This window comes from Ranitomeya variabilis, chromosome 5 (genome assembly GCF_051348905.1).
Source record: "Ranitomeya variabilis isolate aRanVar5 chromosome 5, aRanVar5.hap1, whole genome shotgun sequence".
NCBI lineage: Eukaryota > Metazoa > Chordata > Amphibia > Anura > Dendrobatidae > Ranitomeya > Ranitomeya variabilis.
In genome coordinates this window covers 407,122,918-407,142,277 of record NC_135236.1, presented here as the reverse complement: position 1 = coordinate 407,142,277, position 19,360 = coordinate 407,122,918, and positions in this window count along the sequence as shown.

Sequence of the window (19,360 nt, the reverse complement as noted above, 5' to 3'; positions counted from 1 at the left end):
GGATGCCGAATCTATTACGTCGGAGTCTAGTTTTTCAGTGAATGCTATCTTTCACTATCTATCTATGACTGCCTCTCCCAAGAAGCTGGTGGGTAAGGACACACATTGCTCCCTTCCTATTAAGATCCGGTCATCGAGACAATGGATTCCCTGTGCAGCTATGGTGGATTCAGGGGCAGGAGGAAATTGTGTGGACTTAACTTTTGCCTGAGAACATGGCATACAGGCCCAGCAGAGAGCCGCTCCGGTAGCTATGGAAACGGTGGTTGGCTCCCCTCTAGTCTCTGGACCAGTAGATCAAGAGACTGTACTTCTGGAAGTCTTCATAGAGCCTGATCATCAGGAAATGCTGTCATTTATGTTGATCTCTTCACCACATTTCCCTTTAATTTTAGAAATTCCATGGCTGCAGTCGCAAAACCCTATAATCAACTGGGAGACTAAGGAAATCACTTTCCCATCAATAAGACACCGGTACTAGGCCAGGCAAGTCCTCGGGATATGGAGTGTGCCACTAAGGTATCTTCTTTACCATCTGTTTATAGTGAATTTTCGGACATTTGTGAGAAGAAGATGGCAGACAAGCTTCTCCTCCTCACAGACCGTATGATTGTCCCATTGAGCTGCTTCCGGGGGCCGCTATTCCATTTAACAATGTCTACCCACTAGCAGCTCCGGAGCTGCAGGCTTTAAAGGAATACATCGATGAAAATTTGGCTAAGGGTGTTATTCACCTCTCCTCATCACCGACAGGACCACCCATCTTTTTCGTTAAGAAGAAGGATGGAACTCATAGACCATGTAATTGCTATCGGGAGCTCAATAAGGTGACCAATCGGAATCGCTACCTTTACCGTTGATTCCTGAACTGCTGGACAGAGTGCGACAGGCTAACATTTTCTCCAAGTTGGATCTTCGAGGAGAGTATAATTTAATTAGGATTCGCTCTGGAGATGAATGGAAGACTGCTTTTAGATGTCGGTATGGGCATTTCGAATATCTGGTGATGATGCCTTTTGGTCTCTGCAATACTCCGGCAACCTTCCAACATCTGGCTAATGATATTTTCAGAGATCTATTGGACCATTTTGTCCTGATCTCTTTGCACAACATTTTAATTTTTTCTGACTCTTTGCAGGGACATCATCAGGAGCATGATAAAACCATCCTGAGGCGTCTGAAAGAGAATCACCTCTACATTAAGCCTGAGAAATGCGAATTTCATCGCACGGAGATTCGTTTTCTGGGGTATGTCATCTCATCTCGCCACAGGGGCTTAACATGGATGCAAGTAAGATCCAGGCTATTCTTGATTGGCCCGCACCAAAAAATGTCAAGGAGGTCCAGCGTTTCATCAGATTCGCAAACTTTTATAGGCGATTCATTCGGAATATTTCTGAAATTGTACGACCCATTACACAGCTAACCAAGAAGGAAAAGACTTTCTTTTGGTCCGCACAGGCTCAGGAAGCCCTTGATTGTCTTAAGTCCCGGTTTACTTCTGCCTCACTGCTGTTCTGAGGAAAACTACTCTTATGATTGTCTACAAAAGTATTTCAATAGTCCAGCATGCGTGCATCCCTTTCCAGGGGGGAAGCATCTGGATAAATTCACTGTTGTACCATGGATCTAACAGAGTGGCAACCCAGTAGTCAGCACTATTTCTAACCCTAAGAATATGGGCATTGTGTTGAAGATAGTGAAGCAGGAAGGTGCTCATGTGTCAGGCTCTTCCATGAGGTCCAAGTCCATGCTGTGTTGGTGGTGGGGTAACAATTAAGGTTGCTTCCTCCCTCCTCCGCCAACCACGGAAAACAGAGAGGGTATCATTATCTTCTTCAGCTTCTGACTGTTGCATGTCCTTCACCTCTTTCTCATCAAAATGTTCCTCAGCTCCTGCATCTTCAATAACAGTTTGTCTGGTACCATGAGTCCCCCTTGATTGCTGTAAGCCACCCTCCCATGGCACCCGCCTGTGCGATAACAGTCTGGAAATTTGAGATATTGTTATCTTTTCCAAATCCTCCTCTGCTTCTAACTCTTCCTCTGGGACCATCACCTCCTCACGCAGACTATTAAAAGTGTGCTCCAGCATGAAGATGACAGGAATAGTAATGACGATGATGGCATCGTCAGCGCTAACCATCATAGTAGCCATTCCAAAACTGTGCAGAAGGGTGCAGAAGTCCTTCACCTGTGCCCACTGCTCAAGCTTGATTTGCACTACATCCAGACTGCGTTAACCAAGGCTATGCAAAAGTACATACTGCACCAGGGCTTGCAGCTGCTGCCAAAGCTGCTGCAACATGTGCAGAGTGGTATTCCGCTGTGTCAGAACATCGCTATTCAAACAGTTAACTGGTAGGCCGAAAGACCTCTATAGAGATGCAAATCGATGATTTACGGGGAGCGATCGGCGGAAGTGAACACCCAGCGACCATGATTTCCGCAGCAGGACATCCAGGCCGAGATAGTGGCAGATAAATTGCTGTACCACCAGGTTGAGGATGTGAGCCATGCAAGGCACGTGTGCGTGCTTGTACAACATAGAGCCACCATCACGTTTTCTCTGTTATTGCACACGGCTTTCCCTAGCTTCAGGTTTAGTGGAGACAGCCATTGTTCAAACTCTCCCTGGATACCTGTCCACAACTCGAGCTGTGTGACTGTGATCTCCAAGGCATATTAATTTAAACACTGCCTTGTTGTGGTGAGCCATGGCTGCATAGTATGGAGGTGGGGGAGATTCTATCTGCACTGTTGGAACACATGTCTGATTAAGAGAGAGGTTGAAGGGACAGGTGGAGGAGGTGAAGGAGGCAGAAACAGTGGAGGAACTGGAGGAATTACTAGATACAGAGGTTTTTCCTGCAAGCCTCGGGGTTTCAAAGACTTGTGGAGCAGCTGCTTGACCACCTGCTGCCACAGCCACCAGAGTAACCAGTGCCCAGTAAATGAGATAAAATGCCCCTGTCCATGTTTGCTTATCCAGGAGTAAGTGGTGAAATGCACCCAGGCAGGCTTGAGTTTTTTTCATGGAACAGGCGATGTTGTCGGCGACATGCTGATATAGCGCAGACACAGCTTTCTTTAGGAAGTAATGGCTACTTGGCAACTCAACTGATACTGGGGGACTGCGATAGTCATCAACTTTTGGAAACCATCTGTATCCACCAGGCAGAAAGGCATCATTTCCATGGTCAACAGATTGGAGATTCAAGCTCTTAGCTTTACCATGTGTAGGAGTAAACATTCTTTTATGTGACCACAACTGCAGGACCAAATGCTGGCTGCTGTGCTGAGAGAGGGCGTAGTACAGAGAACAAGACAAAATGCTGGACTGTACAGAGGTGCAGGCAGAGATGCTATGGTGGATTGAGAAAGATGTGTAGTGCTAGGTGACATAAAAGCATCAGTCATGTCTCATGTCTTCTTGCATACAGCTGACCGGCTCTTACTTACCCGCGACTGTGGTGAGTGAATAATCGTAGTTTCTGATGCCGGAGACCTGTGTGTGAACACTTGGAATGGTGACGGAGAAGGAAGAAGCAGGAGATGGGGTTGATGAAATGTTCATGGTTGGCGAGGCCCACTAATCTGCATTTTAGTGCAGACAGAGTACCATACTAAGGCATGTTGATTGTGCATGTGCCAGTTCATGCATGTAGATTTCACATTATTGCAATTTTTGCCCCCACTGAGTTTTATTTTGCAAATTTGACAGATAACGTGTGTTTGCTGTCTCAAAAAACGCCCAGGCTAGGCAAACCTTGCCGCCCCTATCTACTGCGCACTCACAATCAGTGCAGGCCACAGGCAGAGTTGGGGCTGAGGATTCAGTGCTTGTCATGGTTGCATCACTCCATGTTTGTGTGGGAAGCCGCAATGTAAGCTTCTCATCTTTCTCCTCCTCCACCTCCTCTACTGAGCCACTCAGCTGCAAATCTCTGGGTTCACACCAAGTGGGATGTACAACCTCATCATCATCCTCTCTGTTCTCACATTCCTCAATCTGAGAGTCACTTTCCTCCTCTTCCTGCCTTGACACCACAGTACAGTCCGCATGCACCATAAGTACCTGAGTCTCATCAGTATCACCTTCACCCTTGTTGGTTGATGTCTGGGGACGAGGGTCTGGACCCTACTTTGTCTGACCCCGGATCCAACATGAAAAAATTTTGGGCTTTGGTGCAGATGCTTTCCTCCTCTGGATTCTGTGATTCTTCGGAAGAGACCTCTGATGCCCATGGAATACAATGTGTTAACACCTCTTCAAAATGGCCCATCAGAGGTTCCCCACAGTCAGTTGACGTTGTGGATGGTTTCTGCACCTTGATTGGTTGCTGGAATCAACACACATAAGGTTAAGGGAGGAAAAAAATGCGCGTGCCACTGCTCCACATGCTAATCTGACCTAGACCCAACCCCTCCCCTCATCAAACTCATCCCCCAGCCCCCCTGCTCATCATACAGCAACACTATCATAGCCAAAGTAATAACAAAAGCATTAGTGGAAACACAATGATCTACCAAAATGTGACCAACTTTTATCGACTTTGAGTAAAAATGCTTGTGAAAGTGAACATGAATCCGAATGTGCTACGTTTGTGCCTAATTTGAGATTGTCAAATATTTTCCAAGACATTCGCTCATCTCTATTTTTAATAGACCAGGGAACCTCCTTTATGAGTAAAGTGATGAAATAGCTGTGCAAAGTCCTCCAGATTGCCCAAATGTGAACCTCAGGGTACCATCTGCAAACAGACAGCCTAGTATATCGTTTCAATAAGACCTTTCTGGCCATGCTCAAGAAGGTCATTGAGGAGGCTGGTTGAGACTGGGACTATCTGCTGCCATTTCTGCTCTGGAAAGCTGAGGTCATGCCACACCATTGCATCATAGAGCACTTCGCCCAGTTGCAGGAAAGGATGGCGAAAATGATACCTATCAGTAAGGTGCATCTTCTCCAGACACAGAAGCCACAGGCAAGGATGTATAACTGATCAGCGAGGTGATTATGGATGCTCTGAGAAAATCATGGTTTACCATAAATCCGAAAAATTCAAAAGTGGCTGCAACCACTTCCCAAGAAGCAGGTGACGGTGTTTCTTGGAATTGTAGGATATTGCTGGCGAGTTATCCTAAATTTCACCATAATTGCGGCACCACTGATGGATTTCCTTAACCCCTTACCAACATCGGCGGTAATAGTATGCCAATGTCGGGCTCCCTCCCTTTGATGTGGGCTCTGGCGGTGAGCCCACCTCTTTTTGGGGACATGTCAGCTGTTTTGAACAGCTGAAATGTTCCCGCAATAGCTGCGATCCACCCGCGGATATTAACCAGTTAAATGTCGCTGTCAAACTCTGACAGCAAAATTTAAATCGCGCTTCCAGCAATCACGCCAAAAATACGTACACTGGTGACCCCCGTCAAGTGATCGCGGGTCACCGGTTTTTGGCATGACAACCTGAGGTCTCCTGGAGACCTCTATGGTTGTCGTTGCCGGCTTGCTGTGAGTGCCACCCAGCTGTTGGCGCTCCTAGCAAGTGAGTAATTCTGCTATATAGAGGGGATCTGATCATCGCCTCTATGTAGCAAAGCCGATCGGGCTATGGCAGCTTCTAGTCTCCTATGAAGACTACTGAAGCATGCCAAAAGTAATGAAAAAAGTTTTTAAAAATGTAAAAAAATATAAAAGTTCAAGTCACCCCCCTTTTGCCCTATTAAAAATAAAATAATAAAAATAAAATCAAACATACACAATTTTGGTATCGCCACGTTCAGAATCGCCTGATCTATCAATTAAAGAAAGGACTAACCTGATTGCTAAACAGCGTAGCATGAAAGAAAGTTAAAATGTCAGAATTACGTTTTTTTGGTCACCGCGACATTGCATTAAAATGCAATAACAGTCAATCAAAGGATTGGATCTGCACCAAAATGGTATAATTAAAAACATCAGCTCGGCACACAAAAAATAAGCCCTCACTCAACCCGAGTTCATGAAAAATGGAGACGCTACGGGTATCGGAAAATTCTGCAATTTTTTCTTTTTTTTTTTACAAATTTTGGATTTTTTTTTCACCATTTATATAAAAAAGAACCTAGACATCTTTGATGTCTATGAACTCGTAATGACCTGGAGAATCATAATGGCAGGTCAGTTTTAGCATTTAGTGAACCTAGTAAAAAAGCCAAACAAAAAACAAGTGTGGGATTGCACATTTTTTGCAATTTCACCGCACTTGGATTTTTTTACCTGTTTTTTAGTACATGACATGGTAAAACCAATGGTGTCGATCAAAAGTACAACTCGTCCCACAAAAATCAAGCCCTCACATGGCCACATTGATGGAAAATTAAAAAAGTTATGCCTCAGGAAAGAAGGGGAGCGAAAAATGAAAACGCAAAACCGAAAAAAGCTTTGGGGGTTAAGGGGTTAAAGGCACCAAATCTACAATGGCCAAATGGTCTGCTGAGACAGAGATGGCATTCCCAGAGCTGAAGCGGTCTTTGTGTAAGCATCTGGTCCTGGTTGCCCTGCACTTCAGGAAAGAATTTGTGGTCCAAACAGATGCCTCAAGTCAGGTTGGGAGCCATGTTGTCTCAAGAAATAAATGGGGAGTAGCGTACCCTTTTTTCACAGGATTTTGGCCATCACCATATGAACTTGACAGCCCCAATTCTTTGTGTGGGTGAGAGTGTTCCATACTTTTAAAATGATGGTTGTTTAATGTGTTCACTCAAGGGGGATTTATCCTTGGGCTATTTACTGATTAGCACATGCTTGTACAAAATCTAATTTTGGATTAATCTTGCACTGCCAGGATCATTCATATCTAGTGATGAGCGAACGTGCTCGCCACTACTCGGTACTCGCCAGAGTATCGTATGCTCGGTGTACTCGGCGAGCACCGAGCATTACCGGGATTAATTGGCGGTAACTGGTGTCTCCACCCAGCATTTTTGGCGGACCCAATCACGATGCAGGGATTGTCTGCCAGGCCATGAAATGCCTCAGCCATCTTTGTTGTGGTCATGCAGTGATTGGCTTGGCCACACAGCATCATCCCGAGGATAAGAGACCTGGCGCCGCCCTGCTCGCCGCATTCTGCTCCGTATTCAGGGACAGTAGGGAGAGCTGCTGCCGAGATAGGGTCAGAATCGTGGTTTTTAGAGTTAGTGTAGGTCTGCAACTCTTACATCCATAACTCCAGAGAAACCAACAGTCCTTTTTAGGGCTAATTCGTGGGTTCCGATATTGCAGCGCTAGGTAGGCAGGGCACAGCATATCCACATCAGTGCAAGGCCTGCAGGCACGGTATGTGCATCCATTGCTCCCACAGCCCCATAACTGTCTGCTGCTGCTGCTGCAGCTTCTTTACTATACGAGTATACCTAGTTGCATTTTTTTTTCCCAAAAAATTCACCCCTGAAAAAAAAAATGCAGTCTGTTCTGTCAGACTGAGGCCTGTTTAAAAATCATAGTTTGTCAGGCATACGTAGCATAGTTGTGTGTGCTAGCCTTGTGCCACCTTTTTTTTTTTTGGTGTTTTAAATTAACCAAAAAAGGCCTCATATATCTGCGTGCTCCAAGTTTTTGCATTTTAGGCCGTTTTGCCACTTTTTTTCTGTCTGTTACTCTAATTATATACAGCACTATTTGGCATTTAAAAAAAAAACAGGCCACATATTTGTCAGTGTGGTATTTCTGTGACAGCCCTCATATATCTGCGTGCTGCAAGTTTGGGCATAGTAGGCCGGAGGACCACTTTTTTTGCTGTCTGTTACTGCAATTATATACAGCACTATTTAGCCTAACAAAATATAAAAAGGCCACATATTTGCCAGTGTGGTATTTCCGTGAGAGCCCTCATATATCTGTGTGCTCCAAGTTTGGTCATTGTAGGCCGGAGGACCACTTTTTTTTGCTGTCTATTACTCAAATTATATACAGCACTATTTAGCCTACCAAAATATAAAAAGGCTACATATTTGAGAGTGTGGTATTTGTGCGACAGCCCTCATATATCTGTGTGCTCCAAGTTTGGTCATTGTAGGCCGGTGTACCACTTTTTTTGCTGTCTGATACTCTAATTATATACGGCACAATTTAGCATTAAAAAATATAAAAAAGCCACATATTTGCCAGTGTGGTATTTCCTTGACAGCCCTCATATATCTGTGTGCTCCAACTTTGGTAATTGTAGACCGATGTACCACTTTTTTTGCTGTCTGATACTCTAATTATGTACAGCACTATTTAGCATAAAAGAATATAAAAAGGGCACATATTTGCCAGTGTGTTATCGCTGTCAGACGTCTGATGTATTTGTGGCCTACAAAATGTGGAAATTCAGGCCTACATTCAGCTTTACTTGCTGTCTGTTACCCTAGTTCGGTACACTATTTTAGTTTAAAAAATTAACAAATGCAGGCCACATATGAACAGTGTGGTATCTCGTTAAAAATACTTCTCTTTCAAGTTGTTATGGCTGCTTCATGACTGTGTTAAATGCTCCAACTACTACTACCACCATCACCTTCTGCCTAGAGCCAGTCACTGCGCACATAGAAAGTCTGAGGAGCAGAGTGTGAATGCTTGGGTGGTGTTGCACTCTGTCTCTGTATTACGAAGGCATGTGCTCCCGCCAATAAAAGCGTTACTGCCAGAAAGCGAGGAGCCATGTTCACAGTGACCGCCAGAGAGCGAGGCACCGTGCGCTCTATGACCCTGATTACAGCGCACGTTCGCAGTAGAGATACAGTTCATGCTCCGTGTTCAGCTTTGCAAAACAATAATTAGGGCACAGAGGAATGACAGAGGATGTTGGTACAGTCAGTAAGGTACTCCCTCAGCATTTTCCCAAACAAAGCACTCCTTGTGAGAGTCGCCCACACCTCAGAGCCAGGGCGATAGGAGGGTCTGAGAAAACTCTCCCCGAACTTTGTCAGTGTGCCACTGCCTCTGCTGGATTGGAGTTGTCTCTCTCTCACCTGTACTCCTTGCTTGGCCAACGAACTGTGACCTCTTCTGCCAGCGTTTTCAGATGGGAATTTTTTAAATAATTCAGCAAGATGGGCGGGGTTGTTTTATTTCTGTTTAATTATTGTATTATTGTTATCATTGTTACTTAGGACTGTTGTGTTTGAAACTGTAAATATGTAAACCTGGATAACAAGTACCTTGTGATGGTCACTGGCATCAGGTTGCAGAAAGCTTACGTCTCCCACGGGCCTAAAGTGCAACTTTTCGAGCGCAAGAAAATGAGAAATGTGTGAAGTTAGTACTGTGGCAGTGGCTGCTTATGTTAGGGCTGGTGGAACGCACCGAGTATATTTATATATTATTATTGGTGCGTTCGCAGCCCGGGGTCCACCGTGCAGGAGACCAACCTGCTGCTAGCAAATGGTGGCACAATATGGCGGTAGAAGCAAACTCTGTTACTTCACAGAGTCGCACAGAAGGGAAAACGCTGTGCCCTGTTAGCATCACAGAGGAACACAGCTGCCTAACAGAGCAAAAGCAATCCGTGGTCAGGGAGTAGCAAGCACACAAACACCTCTTCTTCGGTGGAGCCGGAATTCTAATGGTTTTACGCCAGCCCTGAATTCACCATACAAACTCCTCACCGGAGGTGCTGGCATTCTAGTGGCTTATTTCAGCCGGACCCTGACCACAAGCAGACAAGACCACTGAGTAGCTAAAGCTCATAACATAAGCTGATACTAGCGCATGGCCGTGCGGCCAGGCGAACCTTTTATAGCTTCAGCAACTTTAGGACCTTCCTAGAGGACCAATGGGAGCTGCCACAGTACCTGAGCATGTGACCCCCGACCTCCAATGAGAGGTCTTCCCCTGGGCATGCTCAGAAGGGGAAAAGCAGGACTTAGTCCCAGAGACGTCTGCTCGCCGCTGACCAGTACTGGCTACAATGGCTGAGCCTGGAAAGGCAGCAGTAACCATCCGCACAGTATCAGGCTGAGCCAGATGCCGGGACCGACGTCTCCACCAAGCAGGCTCCACTGCGGCTGGAGAAGAATGGGAGACCGCAGCGGAGATGGCCGGAGATTCCCCCTGTGCAGAGGCGGGAACTCGACCCCTAACAGCTTATTTCTGCTTGCGTTCCAAAGACTGGGGTATGGACAACTGAATGCTGTGCTGGGGCAAGGATGTGGACATGCTTGTTGATGGTGCTAGTTGAGTTTGTGTGCAACTGCAGATGCAGGGCATGAAGCATCTTTGCATGAATCATTGACAGGGGATTGGCTTGCACGCACAACATCGGAAGAAGCAGTGGTATCACCCACAGGCACTGTTCATGGAGCCTTGTGTTCAACCAACAAAGTTGGGTGCTTTGCTGCCATGTGCCTGATCATGCTTGTGGTGGTTAGGATGGGAGTTTTGCTACCCCTGCTGAAGTGGGCATGGCCGTTGGTGCAAATGGCCTTTTGGGGCTTATTGGCAGAGTCTTTAAAAAACAACCAGGGTATTATGGCGACATTCAGTGTCTCCCTCTCCCACACCACCTCCTCACCTCGACCACGGTCTTTCGGTGTTCCCCAAGGCTCAGTTCTAGGACCTCTACTCTTCTCCATCTACACCTTCAAACTGGGACAGCTGATGTAATGGTATGGTTTGCAATATCATCAGTATGCCGATGACATGCAGATCTACCTATCTGTACCTGACATTACCTCCTTACTGACCAAAATCACACGTCTTGCCACTATTTTATCCTTCTTTTATGCTCGCTTTCAAAAAGTGGACATGGACAAAACAGAATACATCATCTTTCAATCATCTCATGCTAAATAGACATGAGAGCTGTGTATGCATCATTCGGTACCACTTTAGTGGGAGGGAAAGTTTGCCCAAGAAAAAATTATTTTCCAGACATTCACAGCCTTTTTTGCACATTTTTTGCAGCTGTGATCTTCATCTTCTTGGTGCTAATGTGGTAAATTTCAAAGTCGTCATCAATACCATCATCGTCCATATTTTGTAAAGAGGAAATCTGGTGTTTCCCAGGGTCGTGGTTATCTACGTTTAGTGGCATTCCTTTAACAGTGTTCGTTACACTAGAACAAATAATTTTTGACTGTGACATTTGAATATTATTAGTAATATGTATGGGTGAAGATGAAGAAGCTTGTGCCATGGATGTATTTATAGTTACGGACGGTGCTCTCCTCTTTAAACTTACGGTAGTTTTTCATAGACATCCTTCAGTTTGTTTGGTTTTCCTCCAACACTGATCTGCTTTCTATAATTCAGCATCTCACGAACATGTTGCACTTTGCCCTTTAGACAGACACGTGCGTCTTTGGTTTGGCAGCATATTATTGACAGGCATTTTTTAGGCCAAGCCAAACACGTGCATCTGTTACACCGATCTTCTGACGGGCATGAAACACGTTCTGGTAATTGGTGGTGGCTAAACGACTAATTATTGTAGGTTGTATCCTGGATCTCATACCTTCCATAGCCACCGCTATTATTAATCATGTACGTTCCCATTCCTGACATCACCATGCCCCTTTTCCTGATCACTTCATCCAACGATTCATCCGCTGTTATTTTACTAAAAATCTGCACCTTCCCAGTAGCATCTGTGTAGGAAACCACTTTACAGTTTTGCAAGGTGTTTATGATGCCCATAAACAATTTTTTTTTTTAAAATTGCCCCCCCCATGGGGAAATGTTTGTCAGCCCATGCACTTAAGGCCCCGTCTCACACAGCGACGCTGCAGCGATACAGACAACGATGCTGATCGCTGCAGCGTCGCTGTGTGGTCGCTGTGTGATCGCTGGGGAGCTGTCACACAGACAGCTCTCTCCAGCGACCAACGATCAGGGGAACGACTTCGGCATCGTTGAAACTGTCTTCAACGATGCCGAAGTCCCCCTGCAGCACCCGGGTAACCAGGGTAAACATCGGGTTACTAAGCGCAGGGCCGCGCTTAGTAACCCGATGTTTACCCTGGTTACCAAAAAAAACAAACAGTACATACTCACCATCTGTTGTCCGTCAGGTCCCTTGGCGTCTGCTTCCTGCTCTGACTGAGCCGCCGTACAGTGAGAGCAGATCACAGCAGTGACGTCACCGCTGTGCTCTCACTTTACGGCGGCTCAGTCAGAGCAGGAAGCAGACGCCAAGGGACCTGACGGGCAACAGATGGTGAGTATGTAGTGTTTTTTTTTTTTACATTTACGCTGGTAACCAGGGTAAACATCGGGTTACTAAGCGCGGCCCTGCGCTTAGTAACCCGATGTTTACCCTGGTTACCAGTGAAGACGTCGCTGGATCGGTGTCACACATACCGATTCAGCGATGTCAGCGGGACCTCAACGACCAAAAAAAGGTCCAGGCCATTCTGACACGACCAGCGATCTCGCAGCAGGGGCCTGATCGCTGGTACGTGTCACACATAGCGAGATCGCTACTGAGGTCGCTGTTGCGTCACAAAACTTGTGACTCAGCAGCGATCTCGCTAGCGATCTCGCTATGTGAGACGGGGCCTTAAGTGTATGGGCATTAAAAGTCTAGGAGACCCAGTCCTTTACATTGGGCCTACTTTTTAATGAGGCCTTCCCCCACCTCACATCATTTTCCACCGCTAGATCACCAGGGTTCATGTGTTCCGTGCTGCTACAGATAGTCAATTTTTTGGAAAGGGTGTCTAGGATGCCCATAGTATGTTTTTAATAAATGTATCCCCCTTAGGGAAATGTTTGTCAGCCCATAGGCACTTAGTGTATGGGCATTACAAGTGTAAGAGACACAATCCTTTACATTGGGCCTAGGTTTTAATGAGCCCTTCAGCAATGTCTCCTCATTTTCCACCACTAGATCACCAGGGTTCACATGTTCCGTGCTGCTACAGACTGTCAATTTTTGTGAAAGGGTGTCTAGGATCCACATGAAAGATTTTTTAAAAATTAACCACACATGAGCAAATGCTTGTCAGGCCAGGCACTCCATTACAAGTCTAAGAGACCCACACCCCTACATTGGGCCTACTTCTTAACTCTGTCTCCTGCAATGTCTGTTGTTTAACTGCCACTAGATCACCAGGGTGAACGTGCTTTGTATGGTGCATTTTGGTCATGGGGGCTGTGATGGCACTATTTTAATTTATAAAAAAGGACCCTACATTGGGGAATTGGGCATGACATAACATTGGGCCTACTTCTTAATTCTGTCTCCTGCAATGTGTCCTTTAACTACCACTAGATCACCAGGGTGAATGTGCTCTGTACGTTGTATTTTGGGCAAGGGGGCTGTGATGGCACTATTTTATTTTGTAAAAAAAAGGACCCCACATTGGGAAATTGGGCATGACATAATATTGGGCCTACTTCATAATTCTGTCTCCTGCAATGTGTCCTTTAACTGCCACTAGATCACCAGGGTGAACGTGCTCTGTACAGTGCATTTTGGGCAAGGGGGCTGTGATGGCACTATTTTAATTTGTAAAAAAAGGACCCCACATTGGGGAATTTGGCATGACATTGCATTGGGCCTACTTCTTAATTCTGTCTCCTGCAATGTGTCCTTTAACCACTTAATCCCATATGACCACTTAATCACTATGCCGTCAAGGTGACCTGGGACTTAATCCCAGTGATGGGATAGTACGTCATATGCGATCGGCTGCGCTCACGGGGGGAGCGCGGCCGATCGCGGCTGGGTGTCAACAGACTATCGCAGCTGACATCCGGCACTGTGTGCCAGGAGTGGTCACGGACCGCCCCCGGCACGTTAAACCCCAGCACACTGCGATCAAACATGAGGGAAGCATCGCGCAGGGAGGGGGCTCCCTGCATGCTTCCCTGAGACCCTCGGAGCAACGCGATGTGATTGCGTTGCTCCGAACATCTCTTACCTCCTCTCCCTGCAGGCCCCGGATCCAAAATGGCCACAGGGCTGCATCCGGGTCCTGCAGGGAGGTGGCTTACCAAGCGCCTGCTTAGGCGCTGGTAAGCCTGCAGCGCTTTAAGTCAGATCGCTGATCTGACAGAGTGCTGTGCAAACTGTCAGATCTGCGTTTTCCCCCCCTGGACAAAGTAAAAAAGTTAAAAAAAAAATTTCCACATGTGTAAAAAAAAAAACCTAAATAAAGAAAAAAAAATATTCCCATAAATATATTTCTTTATCTAAATAAAAAAAACAAACAATAAAAGTACACATATTTAGTATCGCCGCGTCCGTAATGACCTGACCTATAAAACTGTCCCACTAGTTAACCCCTTCAGTGAACACGTAAAAAAAAAAAATGAGGCAAAAAACAACGCTTTATTTTCATACTGCCGAACAAAAAGTGGAATAACAAGCGATCAAAAAGACAGATATAAATAACCATGGTACCGATGAAAGCGTCATCTTGTCCCGCAAAAAATGAGCCACCAAACATCATCATCAGCAAAAAAATAAAAAAGTTATAGTCCTCAGAATAAAGTGATGCCAAAATAATTATTTTTTCTATAAAATAGTTTTTATCGTATAAAAGCGCCAAAACGTAAAAAAATGATATAAATGAGGTATCGCTGTAATTGCACTGACCCGAAGAATAAAACTGCTTTATCAATTTTACCAAACGTGGAACGGTATAAACTCCCCCCCAAAAGAAATTCATGCATAGCTGGTTTTTGGTCATTCTGCCTCACAAAAATCGGAATAAAAAGCGATCAAAAAATGTCACATGCCCGAAAATGTTACCAATAAAAACGTCAACTCGTCCCGCAAAAAACAAGACCTCTGATGACTCTGTGGACCAAAATATGGAAAAATTATAGGTCTCAAAATTTGGAGACGCAAAAACTTTTTTGCTATAAAAAGCGTCTTTTAGTGTGTGACAGCTGCCAATCATAAAAATCCGCTATAAAAAACACTATAAAAGTAAATCAAACCCCCCTTCATCACCCCCTTAGTTAGGGAAAACTAATAAAATAAAAAAAATGTATTTATTTCCATTTTCCCCTTAGGGTTAGGGCTAGGGTTAGGGTTAGGGCTAGGGTTAGGGCTAGGGCTAGGGTTAGAGCTAGGGTTAGAGCTAGGGTTAGGGCTAGGGTTGGGGCTAGGGTTAGGGCTAGGGTTAGGGCTAGGTTTAGGGCTAGGGTTAGGGCTAGGGTTAGGGTTAGGGCTAGGATTAGGGCTAGGGTTAGGGTTAGGGTTAGGGCTAGGGTTGGGGCTAAAGATAGGGTTAGGGTTTGGATTACATTTACGGCTGGGATTAGGGTTGGGATTAGAGTTAGGGGTGTGTCAGGGTTAGGGGTGTGGTTAGGGTTACCATTGGGATTAGGGTTAGGGGCGTCTTTGGATTAGTTTCAGTTAGAATTGGGGAGTTTCCACTGTTTAGGCACATCAGGGGCTCTCCAAACGCGACATGGCGTCCGATCTCAATTCCAGCCAATTCTGCGTTGAAAAAGTAAAACAGTGCTCCTTCCCTTCCGAGCTCTCCCGTGCTCCCAAACTGGGGTTTACCCCAACATATGGGTATCAGCGTACTCGAGAGAAATTGGACAACAACGTTTGGGGTCCAAGTTCTCTTGTTACCCTTGGGAAAATAAAAATTTGGGGGCTAAAAATCATTTTTGTGGGAAAAAAAGGATTTTTTATTTTCACGGCTCTGCGTTGTAAACTGTAGTGAAACACTTGGGGGTTCAAAGTTCTTACAACACATCTAGATAAGTTCCTTGGGAGGTCTAGTTTACAATATGGGGTCACTTATGGGGGTTTTTACTGTTTGGGTACATCAGGGGCTCTGCAAATGCAGCATGATATCTGCAGACCAATCCATCAAAGTCTGCATTCCAAATGGCGCTCCTTCCCTTCCGAGCTCTGCCATGCGCCCAAACAGTGGTTCCCCCCCACATATGGGGTATCAGCGTACTCAGGACAAATTGGACAACAACTTTTGGGGTCCAATTTCTCCTGTTACCATTGGGAAAATACAAAACTGGGGGCTAAAAAATAATTTTTGTGGAGAAAAAATATTTTTTATTTTCACGGCTCTGCGTTATAAACTGTAGTGAAACACTTGGGGGTTCAAAGTTCTTAGAACACATCTAGATAAGTTCCTTGGGAGGTCTAGTTTCCAATATGGGGTTACTTATGTGGGGTTTCTACTGTTTGGGTACATCAGGGGCTCTGCAAATGCAACGTGATGCCTGCAGACCAATCCATCTAAGTCTGCATTTTAAATGGCACTCCTTCCCTTCCGAGCTCTGTCATGCGCCCAAACGGTGGTTCCCCCCACATATGGGGTATCAGCGTACTCAGGACAAATTGCACAAGAACTTTTGGGGTCCAATTTCAACTGTTACCCTTGGGAAAATACAAAACTGGGGGCTAAAAAATAATTTTTGTGGAAATTTTTTTTTCACGGCTCTGCGTTATAAACTGTAGTGAAACACTTGGGGGTTCAAAGTTCTCACAACACATCTAGAAAAGTTCCATGGCAGGTCTAGTTTCCAATAAAGGGTCACTTATGGTGGTTTCTACTGCTTGGGCACATCAGGGGCTCTGCAAATGCAAAGTGACACCTGCAAACCAATCCATCTAAGTCTGCATTCCAAATGGCGCTCCTTCCTTTCTGAGCTCTGCCATGCGCCCAAACGGTGGTTCCCCCCCACATATGGGGTATCAACGTACTCAGGACAAATTGGACAACAACTTTTGGGGTCCAATTTATCCTGTTACCCTTCTGAAAATACAAAACTGGGGGTTAAAAAATCATTTTTGTGAAAAAACATTTTTATTATTTTCACGGCTCTGCGTTATAAACTGTAGTGAAACACTTGGGGGTTCAAAGCTCTCAAAACACATCTAGATTAAGTTCCTTAGGGGGTCTACTTTCCAAAATGGTGTCACTTGTGGGGTTTTTTAATATTTAGGCACATCAGGAGCTCTCCAAACGCGACATGGTGTCCCATCTCAATTCCAGTCAATTTTGCATTGAAAAGTCAAACGGAGCTCCTTCCCTTCCGAGCTCTGCCATGTGCCCTAAACAGTCGTTTACCCCCACATATCAGGTATCAGCGTACTCAGGACAAATTGCACAACAACTTTTGGGGTCCAATTTCTTCTCTTACCCTTGGGAAAATAAAAAATTGGGGGCGAAAATATCATTTTTGTGAAAAAATGTGATTTTTTATTTTTATGGCTCTGCATTATAAACTTCTGTGAAGCACTTGTTGGGTCAAAGTCCTTATCACACATCTAGATAAGTTCCTTAAGGGGTCTACTTTCCAAAATGGTGTCACTTGTGGGGGGTTTCAATGTTTAAGCACATCAGGGGCTCTCCAAAGGCAACATGGCGTCCCATCTCAATTCCAGTCAATTTTGCATTGAAAAGTCAAATGGCGCTCCTTTCCTTCCGAGCTCTACCATGCGCCCAAACAGTGGTTTACACCCACATATGGGGTATCAGCGTACTCAGGACAAATTGCTCAACAAAGTTTGGGGTCCAATTTCTTCTCTTACCCTTGGGAAAATAAAAAATTGGGGGCGAAAATATAATTTTTGTGAAAAAATGTGATTTTTTATTTTTATGTCTCTGCATTATAAACTTCTGTGAAGCACTTGTTGGGTCAAAGTGCTCATCACACATCTAGATAAGTTCCTTAAGGGGTCTACTTTCCAAAATGGTGTCACTTGTGGGGGGTTTCAATGTTTAAGCACATCAGGGGCTCTCCAAAGGCAACATGGCGTCCCATCTCAATTCCAGTCAATTTTGCATTGAAAAGGCAAACGGCACTCATTCCCTTCCGAGCTCTGCCATGCACCCAAACAGTGGTTTACCCCCACATATGGGGTATCAGCGTACTCAGGACAAATTTTACAAAAACTTTTGGGGTCCATTTTCTCCTGTTACCCTTGGTAAAATAAAACAAATTGGAGCTGAAATAAATTGTGTGAAAAAAAGTTAATTGTTCATTTTTATTTAAATATTCCAAAAATTCCTGTGAAACACCTGAAGGGTTAATAAACTTCTTGAATGTGGTTTTGAGCACCTTGAGGGGTGCAGTTTTTAGAATGGTGTCACACTTGGGTATTTTCTGTCATATAGACCCCTCAAAATGACTTCAAATGAGATGTGGTCCCTAAAAAAAATGATGTTGTAAAAATGAGAAATTGCTTGTCAACTTTTAACCCTTATAACTCCCTAACAAAAAAAAATTTTGGTTCCAAAATCTTGCTGATGTAAAGTAGACATGTGGGAAATGTTACTTATTAAGTATTTTTTGTGACATATCTCTGTGATTTAAGGGCATAAAAATTCAAATTTCCATTTTTTTCACAAATAAACGCAAGTTATATCGAAGAAATTTTACCACTATCATGAAGTACAATATGTCACGAGAAAACGTTGTCAAAATCGCCAAGATCCGTTGAAGCGTTCCAGAGTTATAACCTCATAAAGGGACAGTGGTCAGAATTGTAAAAATTGGCCTGGTCATTAACGTGCAAACCACCCTCGGGGCTTAAGGGGTTAACTGCCATTAGATCACCAGGTGAGCTTTCTCTGTACGGTGCATTTTGGGCAAAGGGGCTGTGATGGCACTATTTTATTTTGTAAAAAAAGGAACCCACATTGGGGAATTGGGCACACACCACATGGCTAGCTAGGTTTGTTAAATTACAATGACATTTCCCAGTGAACGCATTTGTAGTGGTTGAAAGCAATTTTAAAGTTGAAAAACACTTCAAAAACGCTGTGTTTAAACTAAGCCTAAGTGGGGGGAGGAAATTTTCGTTCTGGGGTTAATAATTTGGCCTTACAGGCAAGTCATTAACCTGCAAAGGATGTACCTTAACATATTTCCCAGCAAAATCCGTTTTGGTTTCGTTTTAGTGTGTTTTTGGTGGCACCGGGAACAATGGCATGAATCTCGGAACAAATTGTTTAAAGCTGTGAACTAGGAGTCAGGAATGCTTCCAGGGGTGATCCCCATGATGTTCCTGTGTCATATATGCAGTGTTTACATCATTTTCAGATGTTTTTAGACCTTAAAAGGGGGATCGCGGTAAAAATACTCGGGTCTCCCATAGACTTACATTGGGCTCGTTGTTCTGGCCGAGTACCCGAGTATTCCAATCTGCTCGACCCGAGCAACGAGCACACGAGCATTTTAGTGCTCACTCATCACTATTCATATCCTCTTTGGCGGACAGTGCTGATCATTGATTCTATATGTTATGATTTGTCTGTGTGTTATGTTATCCAGTCATCCTGCCATTTTCTAATATCTTTTTCATCTTCTGGGCCTCCTGATGAACGTCACAGCTGGGAAAATGTGTTGAGTCATACCCTATACATGATTAATGCACTCTTCGTTATATCTAGTCGT